We start from the raw sequence: 6,000 nt of genomic DNA, 5'->3' as shown, positions 1-6,000 counted from the left end.
AACACGGGTAAGAATATTGACAAACTGTACATTAATGGTAATGTGTGTGTGTGCGGGGAGGGTGGGAAGAATGCATATCTGAGGATGATCAATAAGACGTTGCGCCCTTGAGTGAGTATCAAAGATCCCTCTTTCATAATTTAGTTTGGACAGTCAGCACTATGCCTCAGAATCATAAATTGGCTGCAAATGGATTTGTGAGTATCTGTAGCTATGGACTAACTCTGTCATAGTCCTTCCTGCGTTGGACTAACTCTTAGTCCCTCCTGCATTGGACTAACTCTCTGAGTGGCTGTTGCTATAAGGTGCTGCTTCGACAGGAAGTGGCCTGATGAAGGCTGTGATGTCATAACAACTTTCCTAAGGAAGGAGCGTTTTCCCTCCATTGTGAACATGGATCATAATGATAAACACACACACACACGCACGTTCGGCCATGTGGGAGCCATCATCCCTGTCCTGTTGGTTCAGTGTGGGCTTGGGGAGGTTGCCAGTGGAGGGCCAGTGTTAAACTGACTTGGCCCTGATTAGACCTCTGTTATTATCTGATGGTTGGAAAGAGAAGGGAAGGATGGAAAGAAGTTCACACACACACACACACACTCAAACACACACACGCTTGTTTCTGATGTGGGATTGGAATTATCTTCTACTCTCACCACATAACGGCACATGGCATTGGACCGCATGACGAAGCATTTGTGTGTGTGTGTGTACTGCAGGTTTGTTTGTGTGTGTTGTGGAAGACAGCATGTGACTGGGACCCCCTCAATGAGGTCTGTTTTAAAATGAGAAACAGAGGCATCCCACCCGAGTTGAACTCTCTCACACACACACACACACACACATTTACAAAGCAGAGAGAGGCTGCTGGAGCTGTTGTGTGGATGTCTCTCAGTTTCCTGCCTGCTGTTGGAAGCTACAGATTCAGGAAATGAAGGACTCCCATCAGGGTTGAGCACAGAGACCCCCCCCCCCCCCCCCTTCCCCCAACATGTCTTCATACTGTGTGACAGAGATCCATCAAGCAGAGATCCTTTCTGTCTCCCTCTCTCTCTCTCTTTGTCCTCTCTCTCTCTCTCTCTCTCTCTCTCTTTGTCCTCTCTCTCTCTCTCTCTCTCTCTCTCTCTGTCCTTCAGTATCTTTCTCTGCCTCTCTTTCTCTCCACTCACTCCTATGACCTTCTCTTGCTAAGTGTCACCCATCCCTCCCTCCGAGCTGCGCTGAGTCTCATGGAGTTGCTCTGTGTGGGCCCAGACTGTCTTCCTGCCAGGGCAGGGGAGAGCCAGCCACCAGGACGCTGTCCTCCACCACACCTCCTCTTCAAACACGCTGGGAGGATCTGTGTGTTTGTCTAGGGAGACTTCTGTACGTCCACAGCCTAGACAAATAGGTGGTGTTGTGCTTGGTGAGTGATGGGGGAGAGACCCTGGTCTGTGTGTGGCAGTGTTGTAGGGGGAGAGATCCTGGTCTATGTGTTGCTGGGGGAGAGGGGGCCTGGTCTATGTGTTGCTGGGGGAGAGGGGGCCTGGTCTATGTGTTGCTGGGGGAGAGGGGGCCTGGTCTATGTGTTGCTGGGGGAGAGGGCCTGGTCTATGTGTTGCTGGGGGAGAGGGGGCCTGGTCTATGTGTTGCTGGGGGAGAGGGCCTGGTCTATGTGTTGCTGGGGGAGAGGGGGCCTGGTCTATGTGTTGCTGGGGGAGAGGGGGCCTGGTCTATGTGTTGCTGGGAGAGAGGGCCTGGTTTATGTGGTCTGTGTGCAGCAGCAGCGTTGCTGGGTGGAAGATGTGGTCTGCATCATGCCTTAATGGGAGACAGCTGCTGTAAGAGACACTCACGTCAATTCACAGAGGAGGGAGGGGGGGGGGGGGGGGGGGGACTTTTTCATGGACTTTATGAAAACATTTGTTTTGTGTTAGGGTTTCCTCACATAGCTGACTGGAGAGCAGAGAGCAGTTTATCCTGGTACCGTAGGCCTGCTGGGGCGCTGCAGTGTAGGCAAGCACGGGAGGTTTAGCGGAGAGAGATGGGGGTCTGGGCCTGGAGAGCAGCCCAGAGAGCCTGTACAGGACATGATGTCACAGCCATCAGTCAGAGGTAGGTGTGTGTGAAAGAGAGAGGGGGGGGGGGTAGGTGTGTGTCAGGGAGAGGGGGGGATAGGTGTGTGTCGGGGAGAGAGGGGGGGTAGGTGTGTGTGTTGTCTTTCTGTACCTTTTGGGGGGCACAGATGGTCAAGGTTTAGTCATAGGTGACAGAATGTGTGTGTGTGTGTGTGTGTGTGTTATGAGAGAGATGGAGAAAGTGAGATAGAGATGGAAAGTTAAATGTAGAAAATGAGATAGAGATGGAGAGAGAGAGAGGCAAATAGTGCTGTGGCCCTGACTCATGTCTCCCTGACTGTCCTTGACACAGTTTTGAGCTCCAGCCAAACCCTGGTGGAATAAGACAGTCGTGAAGCACACTCCTCAATCTCATCACTGCTCTGCCTCCCCCTCTGAATTCATTGACCCTGCCCCCCCCCCCCCCCCACACACACACACACACACACCCTATACCACCCCCACCCCCCCGTTCCCCCACACACACACACACACACCCTATACCACCCCCACCCCCCCCGTTCCCCATGGTCTCCTTTGTGACCTAGATATCCGACTGTATTTCTCCTGAAATGAAGGCTGGTCTTTGAGGGTGGGTTACTAACGTTAAGAATTCTGTACCTCTTTCTTTGACACAGAGAGTGGGAGTGGAAGAGTGAGAGAGGGCAGAGCGAGAGAGGGCAGAGCGAGAGAGGGCAGAGCGAGAGGGGGCAGAGCGAGAGGGGGCAGAGCGAGAGGGGGCAGAGCGAGAGGGGGCAGAGCGAGAGGGGGCAGAGCGAGAGGGGGCAGAGCGAGAGGGGGCAGAGCGAGAGGGGGCAGAGCGAGAGGGGGCAGAGCGAGAGGGGGCAGAGCGAGCGAGGACAGTGAGAGCGAGGACAGTGAGACAGAGCAGAGGGAGGGAGGGATAGAGAGAATGAAGGAAAGGAAGGAGGAGGGAGGGAGGGAGAAAGGAATGGCTCTCGTTTCCTTCAATTTTGAACCAAACCGGAGTCTGATCCTGCCGTAAACCCAGATCCCAGATCAGTTAGTACTGTTGTCATTACCGCAGACTCTTGCAGATGTTACCTTCTGTTGTCTTGGTGGAACCCTCCAGGAGCTGTAGGTGGGTCAGGACTGCAGAGAAGCTGCCCTAGATAGACACAGAGCTGGGGAAGCTGGAGGTGGGGAGACAGCTGGAGGGAGAGGGCAGGCAGGGGGCAGGAACGGGGGAGAGGGCAGGCAGGGGGCAGGTACGGGGGAGAGGGCAGGCAGTGGGCAGGCAGGGGGCAGGCAGGGGGGAGGGAGGAGGTAGGAAGTAGGTAGGGAGGTAAGAGATAGGTAGCAGGGGCAGATAGCTGTGTAGACTTATCTTTGATCATATCTGAGATCAGATCACCCTGCGACAATGCTGAACCTTACTACTCGGTGAGAGAACCTGAATCTGATCTTAGGTCAGTGATAGGGAGACCACTACCTTCAAGCCGACTGGGTACAGAGGACCTCTGTTCCATCTGCAGTCGGTTTCTTTGTCTCACACCGCCATGTGCTCGGTGTGTGCTTGGCCGTGCTAGACGTCCAGTAGATGGTGCTAGAGAGCGGAGGATGGCTGGCCCAGCCCTGGGTCTCCACATGGCCCGGCAGACAAAGACACACAGAGAACAAAGACTGTGGCCACAGACATACATTCGCTAATGTAGAGACGCACACATGGGCTACCTCAGGCTTCCAGAATGTTCCAGAAGCAACCAGAGTTCTCCGAGAACGTCTCTTTGACATTTACACAAGACGCCCGTGACTCATATTATTGTTTAATCTATAGGACACGTGATGAACACGGTACCTGCAGTAAAAGGTCATGTATAATAGGCTGTCGGAGGTGTTTTGTGTTTCAGAGGTCCGGCGTGCAGAGGAAGCCCAGTGTGAGGTGTGTAAGGGTCTGTGTCTGTCTGTCTGTCCGGTGGAGCTGAGCCCCTTGAGCCTTTTAGGGGGATCCCAGCCTTGGACCGGGGGTGGGGGGAGGAGTGCCGGGGGTGGTTTTTATGACGATGCGGGCCCAGTGTGAGGACAGTGTGGCGCGGAGCACATGCTGTACAGATGCAAATGCCATTAGCCAGAACGGATTGCTGAGTGCAGCGATTCCTATCTCCGATTCTCCACATGTCCGACAACACTGGTTCTTAACTCAAAACAAACCCGGTTGTCCCGGCTCCCTCCCCTTAGACACACACGCGCACACACACTCAACACACACTCAACACACACACACACGCACAGGCCCACACTCACCAGGACTCAAAAGAAATATATTCCAGCTCTATTAAAGACTGAAAAGGGTTGGGAGGGGGGGTGCAGATGCACAGGCCCCAGCTGCCTAACTTATATAAGGTCTGTGTGATGGGTTTTCTGTTTAAAAGTCTTAAAATAACCTGGACCACTATACCCTAGGTGGAGGAAATCAACGAGGGTCTGATATTTCTGCTGGAGTGGAAAATCCAGGCCCTTCATGGCCTGGTGACCGGGGTGGATGGATCGCTCCCTCACAAAAACAGGAAACGTCCCCGACAGGCAGCTTGCTCGCTCGCTCCGACTCACAGATGTTTCAGGGGGTCGAGAATTTATTTATTGAAAAAAGAGAGGGGGGGGAGCGAGAGAGAGAGAGAAAGGGAGAGAGATAGAGAGAGGGAAGGAAGGAAGGAAAGTTGTTTTTAGTCATTTCTGACTTCTTGGATCATCCCACTGTAGCTATTTTAGGCCCCTGCTATTAGAGAACAAACATGTCCTATTAGTTCACACAGACCTGGGTTTGGGGGAAGGCTGTGAGATAAGGGGACGGGGGGCTATGAGAAGGTAGGGCACAGGGGGTCTGGAGGGCTAAGGGACAGAGGGGGGCCAGGGGGGTTAAGGGACAGAGTTGGGCTAAGGTCCAGGGGGGTTAAGGGACAGAGGGGGGCTAGGGTCCAGGGGGGCTAGGGGCCAGGGGGGTTAAGGGACAGAGGGGGGCTAGGGGCCAGGGGGGTTAAGGGACAGAGGGGGGCTAGGGGCCAGGGGGGTTAAGGGACAGAGGGGGGCTAGGGGCCAGGGGGGTTAAGGGACAGAGGGGGGCTAGGGGCCAGGGGGGATAGGGGCCAGGGGGGTTAAGGGACAGAGGGGGGCTAGGGGACAGGGGTGCTAGGGGCTAGGGGCCAGAGGGGCTTGCTAGAGAATCTGGCTAATCTGGGTGTTTCTATGCCTGGGTGTCTGCCTGGCATGTTTGTGAGCAGGCAGGTTGGTTTGGCTGAGATGGGGCCACTGGCAGACGCCTCGCCATCCATCGCTTGGCTGAGCTGCAATCTGGAACAAGGAAGTGTCTCTCATGCTCTGAAAGACCATTCTTAGCTGTTGTTGCCTTCCACAAATGGCTGTAATTGAAAACACCAGGCCTGGTCGGTTAGGTTGCATCGCTGTTGATGATTTGAATTCTGCGCACATGGTCTTCCCCTAGACTGATGTCGTCTCTCAGCACAGACCAGCACATGTTTAATAGGGAGTCAGGTGGCGAATGCAAAAAGGTGGCAAATGCAAAAACTTGACCAGGTTGATCAGCAGTAGAGTTATGGTTCTAGTGTAACACGTTCCAGCAGTGTGTCGATTCTAACCTTCACCCAGGACGGTAGCGTGTTGGTTCAAATCTCTACTGAGGCATCTGAAGTATCTCATCCACTCGCACACACATTCACACACTACTGAAACTCACCCCATCATCACACTGGGCCTGTGCATCTGCTAACAGTCCAGGCATCAGCAGTTCATGTTGCTAATTGCTAGTCTCCTGATTGCTGTCAACTATGTGTGTGCACGGGTGTGTGTGTTGCATGCTAATAATAGGCACTCAATAATTGGCCCATTTATAAGTTGCTAATTCATCGCCCAGTCAATCCTGAAG

General features: G+C 53.7%; 1 protein-coding gene across 3 annotated transcripts in view; it reads left to right on the top strand.

The window, feature by feature from the left end:
• efl1 (elongation factor like GTPase 1) overlaps positions 1 to 6,000 on the top strand; it is a 36,200-nt gene that overhangs the window by 12,645 nt on the left and 17,555 nt on the right. The window lies entirely within an intron of this gene.

This window comes from Osmerus eperlanus, chromosome 10 (assembly GCF_963692335.1).
Source record: "Osmerus eperlanus chromosome 10, fOsmEpe2.1, whole genome shotgun sequence".
Lineage (NCBI taxonomy): Eukaryota > Metazoa > Chordata > Actinopteri > Osmeriformes > Osmeridae > Osmerus > Osmerus eperlanus.
This window is presented reverse-complemented; position numbering and strand designations above follow the sequence as displayed.